This window comes from Eucyclogobius newberryi, unplaced genomic scaffold (assembly GCF_026437365.1).
Source record: "Eucyclogobius newberryi isolate DKJ021-1_F unplaced genomic scaffold, fEucNew1.0.hap1 SCAF_588, whole genome shotgun sequence".
NCBI classification, from domain to species: Eukaryota; Metazoa; Chordata; class Actinopteri; order Gobiiformes; family Gobiidae; genus Eucyclogobius; species Eucyclogobius newberryi.
This window is the reverse complement of record NW_027316265.1, coordinates 18,290-34,638: the sequence shown is the minus strand read 5'-3', so window position 1 is coordinate 34,638 and position 16,349 is coordinate 18,290. Positions and strand designations below refer to the sequence as shown.

Here is a 16,349-nt window from a genome sequence, read left to right as displayed (position 1 = left end):
AAGACCCACTTCTCAACGTGCACAAAATGGTGGGAATGTTCAACAAGACTCCTCCATTCACTCCGTCATAACCAACTGCACGGACTTCAGCTCTCATTCACTGGGATTTCACCCGCAGCCAATGCCCTTGAGGAAGCTCGACTTTTTAGAGCTCAGGGATGAATATGAAATGTTCTTTTGACATTCGAAGAATATATTTGCTAGCTGTAGCTGTCTGTAAATGATTAAACTCCATCCTTTTTTGAGTTTTTTTTTTACATTTCCAACCACCTTTTTATGCAGACCAGGCCAAATGAATCTCTGCTTAAGCATCTCTATTACTAAAGTTTACTGACTCGACTCCAAAACATGTCATCATCAGATTAGTCTCTTTTGTTCCTCGACATCCCTCTCTCCACAAACCGCCTCCCATCCCCTTCTACCATCCTATGTCACCGTTGCCCAATCACACTTTATATTTTCATTCATGTTATCTTGTAAATGGCTTCCAGGGACGGCATATAGAATGAGCTTGGAGAGAGGGCAGCAGTGAGAAAGATGTAACATTGGGGGGGCGATAAACCTTAGCCCCCGCCCCCTTTTTCGCCCTCATCCTTTCAGACGCACGGCTCATTCAGCCTTCAGCAGATAACAAGCACACACGCTCTCAAAAACAAAACCTGCTATGATGTCACGAGCATACACTACCTCTACAAACGCTATCTTGGGTGACACAGCCATTTAATATCATGGCCACCTTTCTCTTTCCCCCTCCACACGGGGTAAGATAAACCACAGCCGGATCGATGGCTCCGTTGACACAAACAAATAAATAACAGATGATGCCACTGTCAGTCACTGAAAAGGTATCTCCGCGGCTTTTGTTCTGGGAAAAGCAGCGGCGTATCAGCCTCACAGCGTGGCATTCCATAAAATGAGCTGTTGTCACTGTAAATTCTATGTATGCTGCTGCCGGTGCTGGTGATGATGGCGTTTTCCTTTTCTCTTTTTTTTTTACTTGAATAAATGCTTCAAAGAGCTGCTATCACGCTGCAGAGAGAGTGGTTTTCCCTCTTTATAGCTGGATGTGTGTTTGTGTGTTAGTCGAGGCAGGGGTGCCATGCTCTGCTGCACCAAATGATGGCAAAACAGCCCTGTGCTTTTCTGGGTGAGGTTAAATACTTACATGAATAGAGCTATCCGGAGACACTTTAAAACAGGGTTGCGGTTTTATCTGATTTAGTTTATTAAATCATGAAATGCCTTCCTACGCAGACAGTGAGAGTGAGCACTTTTTATACGTCTGTCGAACCTTTTGAAAGAGAAAATAGCACATGTTTCCACACTCGATTGACAGCACGGTATCGTTGTAAATATTTGCGTGCACATTGCCCATAGAATATGCAGTTGTGTAGTTAAGGCGACAAGACTTGACATATTTGGTTTTTAACCTTCAGTATGTTCAATGTCTGTCTAGTGTGTTTTTGACAAGTTAAACGCACTAGACAGCTTCAAATTGAAAACATTTGTATGAGCTTTGCTTGTACACTTCTTTTCTTTTTTAGGCCTATGTTTTTCATTCCTCAACTCCCCGTTTGACAAATGTGAATGGAAAATATGTACATGCAGTGTTGTCACGATACAAAAAACAGATATAAACTAAGGAAAAGCCTTGATACAGTGGACTTTTGCACATTCTTTTAATTAAGAGTATAAGAGGTTTTTTATGAGACTTTTTTTTATTTCTAATAGTTGGGTTTATCTGTTTCTTTATTATTATATTTATGTGCCTAATCTGTTTTTGTACCTTATCTGTGTTGCGACTTTGGAATTTCCCCATTGTGGGACAAATAAAGGCTCTTATCTCATCTGGTCTCACAGGTTCTGACAAAGTATTCTCGAAATGTCCTCTCATTCCAAAAGGATATGCCTTTAGATTGAAGTGTTTGATTGGTGTCTGCCTAAACATTTTTGTCGACGACCCCGTCACGTCAAGCCTGTGAATGTTCCTCTGTTTTTCTGTAGTAAGTGTGTAACCCGTGGCACTGTCTTAAAGGTGCTATGCTGGGCTCAACAGGAACCATTAGCCTCGTGTGCTCTCTCCCTCCTCCTCTTTCTCTTCTCCCTGCTCCTTTCTGCAGAAGTGGCTGTGTGTTTTTTTTTGTCTGCGGCAGCGTGAATGTTTTTGTTAAGGAGATGAGGGTTCACGACCTGGCCATACCACCAGTCATATTCAATTGAACAGAGCAGCCGGTCCGGGCCACCTCCTCTCACACAATACAAGTGGGACCGCGGCTTACGCTGGCCTAATATAATGAGCACAGTTTTTCCAACTCTGATCCTGGAACTCTTCACACCAAGTGCCTCCTCCAGACAACGTTCGGAGCCATTTTTATTTGACTTATGTGAGCGTTACTTAAAGGGGATTAAATCTGACAGACATGGACCTAAAAAGCAAGGATTAAGGCAAAGACCAAACCTTGTGTAAAGCTGGTCTGACAAAGCTTTGGGCAATACACATTAATTCCCATAATATGACCATGAATAAAAAAGGGACTAAAATACTGTTCAAAATTACCTCAGAAGCAGTTTACAAACCGCATTCATTGCAAAAGCGGTGTGCAAAGTGTCTGCTAATGGATGAAGTGTTGCATACTGTATATTGACAATAAAGAGGTGTTGTCTGTGAGTGGGCTGGAGTTGATGCCGGGTTAAAAGACTGCATTGCTCACTCCGCTGTATAAATGTAGTGGAACAATAACATAATTCCCCTTGGGCGTAATGTTTGCTTTGGAACGGCAAGGTTGTAGCGCTCCAAAAGTCCTTAATCCTATTACTTGCATTCCAATTGAATTTGACTGGAGAAGGGGAAAAGTGTCTTTTCAGCAGCGAGGTAACACCAAATAATATATTACAAAGTGTGTCTGCATAAAACATGAAAGCTCTGGGGTTAGCATCCTCTTTCTTAACTGCTTCTTTTCCCCTTTCTTTGCAGATTGTGTGTACATTGAGAGTCGACGGCCCAACACTCCTTACTTCATTTGTAGCATACAGGATTTTAAATTGGTGAGTACCCCCGGTTTTTCCAATGCCTTTTCCATTTGCCGGCGTCCATTAAATGTCTTCAACGATAACTCAACTCTTCAATCTCTTGCCAAATGTTCGTTAAGCGTGCCAAAAACTAGTGCTATTATGTCGCGCCAAGAGTGAAAAGTTATAAAAACGTCTTCATAATAGAGGTCAGCGTTGTTTCTTTTAAACGGTCAGGTGGAAACACACCGCACACGTTCCCCCCGAGAGTTAACTTTGAGTAGGAACCGACTTAACTAGCCGTAGCGGTGTAATAGCGCTTGTAATGGAAATAAAGATGTTTTTCAGCGTGCTTAATTGATTTAATGAAACAGACCTTCGCCAGTTTCCAATTGATTTTTTTTTTTTTTTTTGCTGCTTAATGTGAGCAATTTACCTCCTTTTGCTGAATAAAGGCAGAAATGACTCTTTACTTTGAGTGGCTGATTTTATTGACGTTGTTTAGCTAAGTAATGCAGGTCTGTTGCATTGCACACTATGGCCTTATCCACAAAGTATAATTAGTTTTTTCATATTTAATTACTCGGTTGCGCTGACATAAGCAGTTCAGTGGACACTGTTTTGTGAAATCACTGTTTAATGGGCTCTTTTGCCTTTGTTCTCATAATAGCAGGAGCCAGCAGGGAGGTCAGTGTTTTGTTACGGATGGGTCAGAGGTCAGCAGAGCCCCTGGTCTAAATTGCAAACCATTTGAACTGAAAGAATGGGTACATAATTAGTCCTATTGTTTGGGGACTAGGGCTGTTGTTATTAGGTAACATGCTGTTTTTCTTTGGGTTGATTAGTTGTGCTATTAATGGAATCACAGGGATTGACTTAATCTTTATCCTATTTGTTTAGTAGTAGTTTTATTTTGGACAGTGTGGCTCATCTGTGTGGCATATGGGACGGCTTTATTCTTACTTGGCTTTGAGCTGTTTTGCTTGCAATTAAAATACCAATAGATTTTTATGACATTTTTATCGCTCTGCTTGAAGTTAATTAAAGCTAACTTATATGTACAAACTAAGTGCTTAATGCTAGATCAATCAGAGGTGGAAACCCTCTGGAGTGAGCATTACTCATCCTAGAGCAGATTTGTTGTCTAAGCGCGGCCCGACGTGGGGAGCAGCCGAACCCCCAGGGGGCGCCGGTAATGGCCGCCAACTGCCAGAGCGATGATTGTAGGTCAGTGCAGAGGTCACGCACTGCGCCGCTCTCAAAAAGGTGGGACTATAGCTCGATGCACTCGGGACTTTGGCCATTGTCTGCGTGTCTTTGGGAAGGGCTTCTGCTCGGCGAGGTGCGAGCCCGGCTCGGGTGAAGGGCGAGCGGGGCCCCACAGCAGCAGGACTGTAATCGGATTGCTGCTGGAGAGTGCTGAGAGCGGCAGTAACCCACCTTTATAAAAAAAAAAGTCCTTGATTAAGAGTAGCAGAAGAGGTCCGGGCCGGTTGGGGGTAATTGTCTCAGGACAGGGAGAGAACACATCAGATGACGGCTCTTTCTCTGTTCTGAAACTTGCTGTGCTGTTGCGTACAAGGAGAGAGACTTTTTAAGTTAATTAAAGGCACTGTACCGGTTAAAATGTTAAACTATTTGCAGCAGTTCAAAGATACTCCCCACTTTCTTGCGTATTCCAAGCCTCTTAATTGTTAACTGTGATGAGTTTATGCGCGATTTTCACAACTTTCAGAAGCCTTCTAGTTTCACTTCCTGCCACAGTGAAACTAACAACAACTAGCATGCTAACGGGGCTAACAGTTCTGCATAATTGAATGCAGAGCGCTCCTGGTGGTCTCATTCTCATCCTAACAGCTGCTAAAACTATTTTCGGTCTCCAGATTCAAACCACTAAACCATTTGAATACCATCAGCTTCGATCACAAACGGGGGAAGCAGTTTGGTTTGTCCCGTTCGCACGTAGAGTCAAAAGTAGAACGTCTCCCAACGAGGGCTCAACGTTAACGCGGCGAGTGTTTCGTGTCCAGCTTCTCCCGCAGCCCCTCCCCCGCCCATCTGTAATTAATGGCCAGCCATCTGCATGCCTGTGTGTGTCTGAGCACACTGTACCCTTGTCCTCTGATGTTAAAACAACAAGTCCCGCTGGCTTTCCAAACAACTACAGCCCTTTTTTCAATGAGCTCACTTTGTCAACTGCTATAAATCAGCGCTCGGAGTGGCACTGCGCGCTCGCTACAGCAGCCAGTTCCTAATCTCTATTTACTAGACCTGGGTAAATCCTCTTTTAGCATGATAGCTGATTTGCACTCGCACATCTAGTTTAACCCCGAGTTTACCCTGCTCAAAGAACTGGGACACGCTCTTATGCCTTTGGGAAAAGAGGAACACGGCAACAGCTACAACCGCCGCTGATGCTTTGTGGAGGAACCTGATGCCTTTGTAATCCCTGATGCTTTTACTTAATGTAGTGTATATTTTTAACATGGTCAGATATGTCTTCTATGAGGCTGGACGTTCTTGTTTTATTTCAGGAGTGTGTAGTACTTTATTAAACAGCACGTTAGAGTTGTCACTAACGGTTATTTTAGGAAGCAATGATTATTTTTGATTGGCCAACTAGACAAAGGATTATTTTTATTGTACATTGAGTCTTTTTAACTACATTTGTACACAAACATGAACAAATGTACTATTGATAAAAAAAAACAGAAGGTATTTTTGCATGTGTTTTAGAGTCTGTATTTTCTATGATTACAATGATCAATATATGACAAAAAATATGTTTCTCGTCGACTAATCACGATTATTCGATGAATTCCCGCCGCCCTTCTACATATAGCTAATCAACCCAGCAACTGAACACGGTTTGCTTTATGTCACACTGTAAAACTTTCAGATATTGATTTATTTGTCAATGAAAACAGACATTTCCCCATCTCAATCCGTCACTATTACGCAGTCTTTTCCACTTTTTTGCAAGGCAACGAAACGCAACTCTAATCAAATGCCTGACGTGAACGACTCCCACCCCGAGCCATCACAGCACCCCACTATTTCCTGAGTGCTCATCTTTCTCCTGCTCCGTCTGCGACCCCCGGTTCTCTCTCCCCCTCTCTCGCTTTATCGATCATGCCTCTCAGTCTGAGCTACTGCAGAGGCGGGAGGGGGGACGGACCGAACAGCCTCATCGATATCACCTCTCATTGTCCATTCCTCCTCTTCCCTCAGTCTGTAGGCCATAACCGTCTCACTCATGTACTTTATCTAATGACCTGTGAATCCAATTAGCGCTGTGTAGAAATCCTCAACGCATCCATCAGTCTTTGCCGGCGCTGTGAGGACTGACGGCGCCCTCTCTTACATATCTGTGTCCAATATGCTTTGCTTCTTATTTGCCGTTCGCGCGCCAAAAAAATCCATTCTGCATTATTGGGGTCATAGGCAAAACTCAAAGGACAATTGTTTTTTACCGTGTTTGTTTACTTACACAAGCGGCATATGTGGTGCCCAGTCTAACCTCTCTCCCTGACTTATTGATCCGATGTATGGATTTCAGCCTCCTGCCTTCGTCCTAAAATGTCTGCCCAGAAACGGAGATGACCAGGAGGAGGCCATTTTAAACTTGATTTAGAACAAGGCTACAGGAAATGTGGCTTTGTAGAGAATTATAATGATGAATGTAAATAGCATCTTATAAGTCGAGGTAATTTTAGCGTAAGGGAGCATACGCAGCGCTTTCACACACAAGTCTGACATGTCGCTACGCTATGCCATAGTTTGAAGTCAATGAGCTTGTTTACCTTTGAAACATGGCCGCTCCGCTGTAACCTGAAGACATAAATGACTGCTCCGGAGCACAATCCTCTGGTGTTTTCCCTCCTCGGAGCCTCGGTCTCAGTTTACCCCCGCGCCGTGACCTTGTGTAGTGTTTACATCTATATTTGATGAGCGGTGATTGTGCCAGCTGTGCATCCTGTCTGCACGTATATACACTCTCCATTATAGACTGTACGGCCGCTCACGCCTCAGCCACATGTTTGTTATTGTCAGCAGTCGGACGTCTTTTTTTCTGGCAGAAGCAAGTGTCTAAGTCTAGTGTTGTTGCACTTGCTTTTAAAAGTGTGCATTGTTCTGTAACCAAATCCTCTTTTCTTTTACTCGACAACAATAATAGTAACCAGTCCCATTTCTGTATGATAATTCTGAAGCAGTAAATGGCCTTTTGCTGAAGATAAATGAGGCTGTACTTGGCTCAGACTGCACGTGGAGCAACAGCGACTGTGGTGTCGGAGTGGTATTCTTGCCGAGTGCAAATAGACTCCCAACAGATAAAACAGAGCTCTGCAGCCCCTCCACGGCGCTTTGAAGGCGAGCTATAGCTTTTCATATTTTTTGGGGGGGCCTCCGCACAGCAGTTTGCCCTGCCTGTCTTCTGAGCGAGGCCTCATGTCTTTGCCTGTCCTGTCTGATGTGATTTATTCAGCAGCAGCATTTCTTGTCTTTATTTGCATATATTCAAATTCTGAAAGGGTGATTCAAGAATCGTTGTTGACCAATCTTAAGGACATCTTATAATTTACTGTATTAGATGTGTAGTTGACATAACTGACGTAGGAATCTTGGTACAATGGTATTTTGTGTTTCTTTTTCTACATTTAGTGAATAGTTTTTTCATCTGGTATTGGTTTGTGTTGTTGTTGTTGCTGCTGCTTTTCACAGCTCATAGCTTTGTCTTGCGCTCACTCCACTGTAGTGCATTTAATCACTCGTTCCTTGTAAGTGTGCAGCCTGAGCAGTGAACAGATCTACTGTCCGCTGACCCGGCCCACCTCCATCCATCCCGCTCTCGGGGCTGCGCTCGTCTCCTCCGTCTCCATTTCTACCGCTGCCTCATCTGTCCACTCCTCCACTTCATCCCCAGCACTCTTTATCCCCTGTCAATCCACTCCCCCCCCCCCCCCCCCCCCCCCTCCCGCTCGCCCCTCCCTGTTCTCGTCATTGTGTCCATGTCCTCAACACTCATTGACCCCCCTAGCTCCCCTCTCTGCTTGGATCTAACCTCATTTGCTGTTATTGGCTAAGTCAGCTGTGTCCGCTCCCCCCCTCCCTCTCTTCTTTTGGCTAATGGAGTGATTGCAGTCCCCCTCTAGGGAGCAAAGAGGGATTGAGGAGGCTAGCACACACCCACACGTGCCGCCTCTTTGCTCTAACATGCTAACATCTCCACTACTAGAGCCCCGTACGCGCTCAGAGAGGTTTAATTAGATGACATGTACAATGCAATTATCTAGCCAGGAGTCCAGCTCATAAGTTGCAAGGCTGATAAAAAAAAAAGAGCTTGGCTTTTCCTTTGTCAGATGTCCGGCTTTGATTCGGAGAGCGTTGACTTGGCGTCGTGTCGTAACCGTGACAGGATGTGGCGCGTGCGTTGTGAAAACATGTCGAAAGCAAAGAAAGCTTGACCAACATGCTTCTGCGTCACCGGCGAACCGCCCCGAGATATTGATTTCTCATATGAAAATCTCAGCTGCCATTGATTAGCCCTGGCCTCATATCTTATTGAACCAGGTCACATGACTCGAGCTCGATATCTAATCATTAAAGGCATTTATTAAATTGTTTTCGCTTCAGTAAGGAGACACGTTCTCATCCGAGCGGTTCAGTCGTAAATATACTTCAGCAGGTTTAAGAAATTCTATGTTGACAGATTTGCGAGCAACAGTGTCCTCAGTAAGCCCAATACTATATTTCAGTTGGTTAAAATGATTTCTCTTTTGTCAAGATGCAAGTCTAAACACTGTTATTGTGTATATTCAAATATCCATTTTAATGCTGTTTTTGAAAGACCAATTCAGGAGGAAACTAGTGAGGAGATTGTCCTTTTCATGTTGTTGGTTTTTGAAATGTTTATTTTGCCCAAACAACAAGGCCGATTGCCAAAATGAATGGAAATCCACAATGGAGGGAATGTTTGGAGACAATAATTGAAACCAACTCTTTTCTTTGTCAAACTCTGCCTCTACTCTCTTAATTGTCCCGTTCTGCTGCATTTAAAAGACATCGATTCCATATTGATTGCCTATAGATGTCATTATGTAATCACAACCTATTGATGACTAACACCGGCGCTTGCCCCGTTGTCATGTAAACAGCCTTTGTACACTTTCGCTATAGATCCGCCCCGGTGTTGATTTCTGTCCTCTGGTGACTGTCTTATCATACAGCCTTGGAAAAAGCCAGCCGCTCAAAGCCCTCATAATTAAAACGGTTTGATAAAGATGCAAATATATGTGCATAAATGTGCATGCTTAACACGAGCGGTTATTAGCTTTTCTGAAACCATCATAGAGCCCTAATGGAATCCAAAGTGGCCGGAATTAGCCTAACAATGAGATCCACAAGCTAATCAGGTTTTGACTGGTTTGTTCCCTGCATATTATTGAGACCTACAGGGAAACATCACTTAATGCTAAACACGGCCGCCATGGCTCTGATTCCTTCTCTTTATTTCCCCCTCTCTCTCTCATGTGAAGTCGAGGAGAAACGTATGCTTTAACCTTCACCAGTTTCTTAGAACAACTGCGCCAGTGAGACTACAGGCCATCGCTACAGTCTATTGTCGCTGTATCTTTTCATCCCGTCTCTTCCTCCCTCCCCTGTCGAACAATTTCAAACGCAATTATGGATCAGTGCGCGTCGCCATTAGTCTTGTTAATATTTATCGAGAGGCACAGCAGCATCCGTCTCCACAGTCATTAGGGCCAGTTTTGTGTGGCGCTTTCTTGCTTTTGCAGCCCGCGGTCCGCTCGGCCGCTACGTTTCACAGGCAGGAGTACGTGGCAACCTTTCACAATAGTGTGCCCGGCTCGTCTTTAAGTGTCTGCTCGTCTCGGCGAGGACACGGCTCTGACAAGGGCATTTGGTTGTCTGTAGCGCGGGGCCCGGCCGAACACGAAGCCGCGAGCCGTTTGATTGAAGCATTCTGCCTATAACTCTCCCTGTTGAATAGAACGCCTCAGAGCAATAAAAGCAGAATACAACTATAGCTGCGAATGGCCGTCCACTGTCGGCCAGGCACAAAAGAAAACACGCCAGGAATTGCTTGTGACATTATACGTCTTGGCCGCAGTCGGCGAGAACACGTTAAGCGATGAACTGGATTCTTTTTCCCCTCTTCCCGGTCTGCTCAAATTAATTCTGCACACATTACCTGCCTTGTATTTGACAAATAGCCCCCTCCCGCCTCTCCCCCTCGCTGTTAGCTGCGTTGACTGCTGCAGGCTGTGAGCGGAGGATTTTTTACTGCTGCTTAGGCACTATCAGGTGACTCTGCCCATTATGACCGTTTTGATTAATGCCCCTCGAAGTCTGCTCCCCTCCCATCTCCTTCCCTCTCCTCTTGTCTCTGCGCACTTGAAATTTCACTCGGCTATTTACGCGTCGCAGTAATAACATATTTGAGTGTTTCTTTCGTTCGCGCTCGTTTTTGGACGGACAGAGTGCTAGCTGCGCATCGATGTTTGCCAGATCGGGCAGTGAGATTGATTGTGCACAACTCTGAATAAATAAAAATGAAGCAGAAAAGAAAAAATCCAAGGTTGGTGTAGCGGCACGGTTCAGCTCCTAGGAGCGAGGGAGCCGCTCTCTGGAGGATGTGTCCGAGCCTGCTCAACTCTCCCCGTAGTCCCTTCTTTTCATCTTTTTGGACAGATAACACTTTCTAGTTTCACCCTCGCTGGCCTCCCCATGCATTCGCTAAACGCTGCTATGGAAACTAGTACTCAGCCAATGGGATTATCTCTCTTCTTCTCCAGGATAGACAGCACAGCAGCGGGGGGGAGGAGGAGGAGGAGGAAGGAGGAGGAGGAGGAAGGGGAAGTCAACACTGGCAGGACTCAAATGGGGTTTGCGTGTGTTTTTATGAGGTGATTACCTTCGCAGATGGAGAGGCTGTAGCCCACAGACAGAAGGGGGCTCTGTGGGAGCGCGGGGGCCCGGACCAGCAGCCATAGCATTTTTGTTAGCCTCCTTAAAAGCTTGATCAATAGCCACCTCCTTGACCCACCACTGCTAAATAATTCAACAACTGAGTCTTTTCCTCGGCCTTCCCCCTTTGAGTTTTATTTGTGCGGCCTCGTTCGCGCCGAGGGATTGAGTTCAGTTTGGTGTATAGTTTGTAACCAACTATCCTTTGTTTTGTTCTGTTCGGTTCATCGTGTCCAGCTTTGAATCTACGTTTCATGAATGTCAAGTATTATAGTAAAAAGAAAAAGTGTGTGCTCTTATTCCCTATACTGGATTAAACTATTGTTATATTTAGTGTCTCCATGAGGTCAAGACCTTTTGGAGCACTTTTATGTTTCATTTGAAGAAAACTGATCTAAATGGATGTAAAAAAACAACTCAAACAAATTAGTTTTGTTGAAATGTGAAAAGCGTCTCACGTTTCCCCTCTATTCCCACAGCTAATTCCACCTCTGTTTGCAAAGTCACTCAAATATTCCACTCTGCATCAGATCCTTTTTTATTCTGGCACATCACAAGTGGAAATCTCTGCTCTGATATCTTCACTAACATCTGAAGCAAATTCAATGCACTCCGGCGTCGAGCACTAAATCTTATCTGAAACGGAGCGAGAGCAAACAGACGGCTCTCTCTCCTTCTGCCTTTGAAGGGAAAACAAATGTAGTGGCTCTGTCAAATAATGTAGGTACTTTTTCAGCCTTCCAGACTCAACACCATCATTATAATGAGAGTTCTGTTCTGTCAGCTGACCGCCAGCTTTAAGCCCATAAATGAAAACGCTTATCTCCACAGGGGTCACAGACTTTTTATGTAGGATAATGTTCATGGTGTTAAATTAGTTTTGGCATTAACGTTCGACTATACATAATACATTAAAATGTGTTTGGCTTTATGTACAGCTTGTTCTAAAATCAACAAAGTGTCCAAATTGTTTCCATTGTTTATTTAATGTAATGTTAGGATGAAGGAAAGTATTAATGTAAAGAAATATCACAGTTTTACAATTATTCACGTTTGTTGGCACTTTAACCAAACAACAGTGAAATCCTTAACTCTGGCTTTATGAAATCAAACTTTCTGAATGGAACAGTAATTATATTAGCACAGAAGCTGCCAGATAAAATGTGCTTTGTGTGTTTATAGTTTTTGTAGGATATAGTTTTTGTAGGATAGACTGAACCAAAATGACTGTGATTCTCACGGTTTATTTTGTTGTTCTTACCGAGTTACTTATCCACATAATCACAATTACTTTGACATCCTCAATTGTTAATACATGTCCACAGAATAAGCTACATTTTTACCTCATCCCCTCAAGTGCTTTTCTGATCCAACTCATTCTACATGTCACAAATCAAGGTTACAGTTTTACCCTTGGAGCAGATTTCTTATCTGGGCTTTCTCGTGGGAGCACTTTATTTATCAAGTCTCTGTCTCTGCCAAGCCACCCGTAGTGTAGTGGAGTAACCAGACACTAAACACATTGGGATTGGTCAAGCTTAATTGGATTGGCCTCTGCTCTGAAAATGGCCGACTAATTTTTCTTCACACTTAACATAGACACTCCTCTCCTCCGGTCCCTCCTGGCTCGTTCTGTCCTCAAACTAAGTGGGTATCTGGTGTGGCTTATACCGCTGTTTCCCAACCCATCCCCAGCATCATTTCCAGCTTGTCCAATGTGTGACACGCCAATAAAAGAAAAGAAAGAAAGAATGAAAGCGCAACAGGAAGGGGAGGGGGAAGTGCCGATTTACAGTGGTATCGAGTTCACACGCTTCAACCAAGACTCTTTTCCATTAAAGAACACATGGTGCAAATTATCTCTTGCCAGTCGAAGGCGCGCGGGGAGGAAAGGAAGGCTCCGGAAGAACTAAGTCCAAGGGCAGGAGAGGAGAATGAAACGAGAATCTGATATATTTAGCATTTTTTGTGAGGTCTTGGGGAATGTCTTTTTACTTCTTGTACATCTACGTTAAAACAACAGCAGCAGCTTCACACGGCGGATGGCCCACCCCTCCTGCAAGACTAACCACTGTGAAAATGTGCAGCAGCCGGTATCTGTCCCCATCTCTTGTTGCAACTGGCTCACATCTGCTCCGGCTTTGATCCTGAAAGAAAAATAGCACTGTCCAATTGCAGTTAAGAAGGACAACTCTGGTCTAATCCCAAAACAAAGAAAATAATTCTATCAGCCTTGTCATCAACATTTAGACATGGGGTTTGCTCCGTGTGTGTGTGTGTGTCTGTGTGTGTCTGTGTGTGTGTGTGTCTGTGTGTGTGTGTGTCTGTGTGTCTGTGTGTTTGTGTGTCTGTGTGTCTGTGTGTGTGTGTGTTAGTTACAGTGTGTGTGTGTGTGTGTGTGTGTGTGTGTTTGTCTGTGTGTGTGTTTGTGTGTCTGTGTGTGTGTGTGTGTGTGTCTGTGTCTGTGTCTGTGTCTGTTTGTCTGTGTGTGTGTGTGTGTGTGTGTTTGTCTGTGTGTGTGTGTGTGTTAGTTACAGTGTGTGTGTGTGTGTGTGTGTGTGTGTCTGTGTCTGTGTGTTTGTCTGTGTGTGTGTGTGTGTGTGTGTGTTAGTTACAGTGTGTGTGTGTGTGTGTGTGTGTGTGTGTGTCTGTGTTTGTCTGTGTGTGTGTGTGTGTGTGTGTTTGTCTCTGTGTGTGTGTGTGTGTCTGTGTTTGTCTGTGTGTGTGTGTGTGTGTGTGTGTGTGTTTGTCTGTGTGTGTGTGTGTGTGTGTTAGTTACAGTGTGTGTGTGTGTGTCTGTGTCTGTGTGTTTGTCTGTGTGTGTGTGTGTGTGTGTTAGTTACAGTGTGTGTGTGTGTGTGTGTGTGTGTGTGTGTGTGTGTCTGTGTTTGTCTGTGTGTGTGTGTGTGTGTGTGTTTGTCTCTGTGTGTGTGTGTGTGTCTGTGTCTGTGTCTGTGTGTCTACTTAGAAGTAATTCAGCTGCTTTTTAGAACATCCGGGTGTGACAGGAAAATAAGACATTGGCAGCAAATTGAAATGGGCAGTTGTGCTTGGTTGGATGTTCATTGGAGAGGAATAAGAGGAATTGCTTTTTTTATTAAGTACAAATGTTTGTCAAATGATGGACTAGGAACTTGTCACTCATCACTCAACGTTGCTTGGCTTTCACTGTGCCGTAAAACAAATTAAATCTGGTTTAATCGAATACATTTGCTAAAGCCGACTCCATATTAGATCTTCATTTTGGGTTCGTCTGGCAGATCCACTCGAAATCACTGGTTTACAAATCCCAAGCGCTGACCGTTGGTGTTTATTTCTCCCTGTCAGATTTCTCCTTATTTGTCCCTCCCAAACATCTCACCAGAGACGCACTACTGTAGTACCACTCAGAGTACCACCCCGATTTAGCCCGTTGTGTACAGAAGGAGGGCTGCCTGTGTGTTTTTCTACTCGGTGCGCCGCGATCCCGCCCACATCGCCTATGACTAGTGTTGCATATGCTTTGATGGGCAAGCCTAAATTGTGTTTGCCTGTCTGTCACAGCCAATGGCTCGCTCACACGGTCAGGGGGAACCGCAGCTGCCAGAGCTCCGAGACGCTTGGCCACACAGACTCATCATTTAGTCTGCCTAGGTGCTTTTTTATACATGCCCGGCGTTTCCTTATGTCCTTTGTGTCTGCTCTTTTTAAAATAGCACTTTCTGTTGCACACGTCTCCACCCACAGCTGAACGGAAATTTCACGCCACTACCAGTTGATGTTATTACTTGTCTTGATCTTAAGTCTATGCAGCTAGTATTTGTGATGGTGAAGACACTGTTAGACTTCAAAGGGAGCTAGTAGCCGAATCCCCTCAGTAGCCGTCTTCACATTTGCTGCTCAAACGCTCTTTGTTCTTCTCTTTACTGGAATGTACTTAACAGTTAGGCGTTGTTGTGTTTGGAAACAGAGATGCCTTTGTTTCGGCAGCCACTTAACACAGGTCTACGGAGGAGAGGGAGGAAATACTGTATTATCAAGTTAAAATTGCTTGTACACCATGGTAATGATGATTTAATGATATAGAAAATACAAACCTGCCTTTTTTAGTTTTCAAATCCATTTGTATGATATTATTGTTACATCAGATTGAATTGTAAGTTTGTTTCGACTGTTTTTGTTGACAAGTTTTCAAAATGTATGCGTAATTTCTTTAGTGACCTCTTGTGGCTGGAGTTGGTATTGGAGGATTTTTAAAAAATATTCACATATACATTTCCACTGCAAACGTCGATACTAAGATGACAGATAGTGACCGGTAATGTCCAAAATCACGACTGATTAGCCTGTGGTTGTGGAGTAATAGACGTGACTGCTGTTAATACTTAACTTGGGCAATTGAGCTTAACTGCCCATTTACAGATCACCATAATGCCCTCTCCATTTGAGGGTGAAAAACTCTATACACACACACACCACAATCATCTGCTCTTCTCATATCCCACTGCATTCTTCACCTTAGTCCATACAACCTTTTCTCTGCTCCTTCTCCTTTGCTGTCTGGTCCTTATGATGGATCTTGTGCCCCGAGGCTTCATGGGAAATGAGACGAGGGTGGGGGCATTACTGATCACGGCCCAGCAAATGTCCGAATTGGTTCACATACCAACAAGAAAAGGACAGTGTGAAGAGGGGAAAAAAAACTCTGTCCTGCTCCTTTCGAGGTGAAATCGAGTGATTTAATGCGCGACCCTGTCAGTGGTGGGTAATGGAGTTGGAGGATGAGACCGGCCACTCTTTCCATCACTGGTTCGGGGTGGGGGTGAGCGGGACCCCTGTCTGTCTGCGGTGGTGCTCTGGTATAGACTGTGTGACCTGTGAGTCGTCCTCCCTGCAGAGCCAGCGCGTACACACACACACACTCGTACACACACTCTCGCACGCACAGGCAGCACATGCAGCTCAATGCTTCACAGAGGAGGCTAACTTGGCTTAACTGTTGATGGACAGCAGGATCCTGAAGGAGTCTGAAGGAGCACACAGATCCAAATAGTGTCCTTTCAATGTGACATACTTCCATATTCTATAACACATTCTCACCGGGGCAGTGTTGCGTTAGCTTACATTCAATTTACTGTAAAGGTAAATTACTTTAGATTGACTATGCCAGATTAGATTGACTATACTTTGTGTTTACATTGTGCAATCTCTTCACAAACCAAGAGCATGTCGTAATGACGAGCTTTAAAAATCTGCTGAATACACGTCCTCCATTGTACGGGAAAGGCATATGGAAAAGGGACAGAAGACATATTGACGCTTAAAGGGGATCTCGGGAGCCTGAAATGCTGTGTCTGAAAAGCCGGCTGAAT

At 44.2% G+C, this 16,349-nt stretch overlaps 1 long non-coding RNA gene across 1 annotated transcript in view; it reads left to right on the top strand.

Moving 5' to 3' along the window:
- Nucleotides 1–2,969: 2,969 nt before the first annotated feature.
- Nucleotides 2,970–16,349, top strand: part of LOC140346176 (uncharacterized) — a 30,389-nt gene continuing 17,009 nt past the window's right edge. Inside the window, exon 1 of the long non-coding RNA XR_011924313.1 lies at nucleotides 2,970–3,045. This is a non-coding gene — a long non-coding RNA (uncharacterized lncRNA). The remainder of the gene's footprint in view (nucleotides 3,046–16,349) is intronic.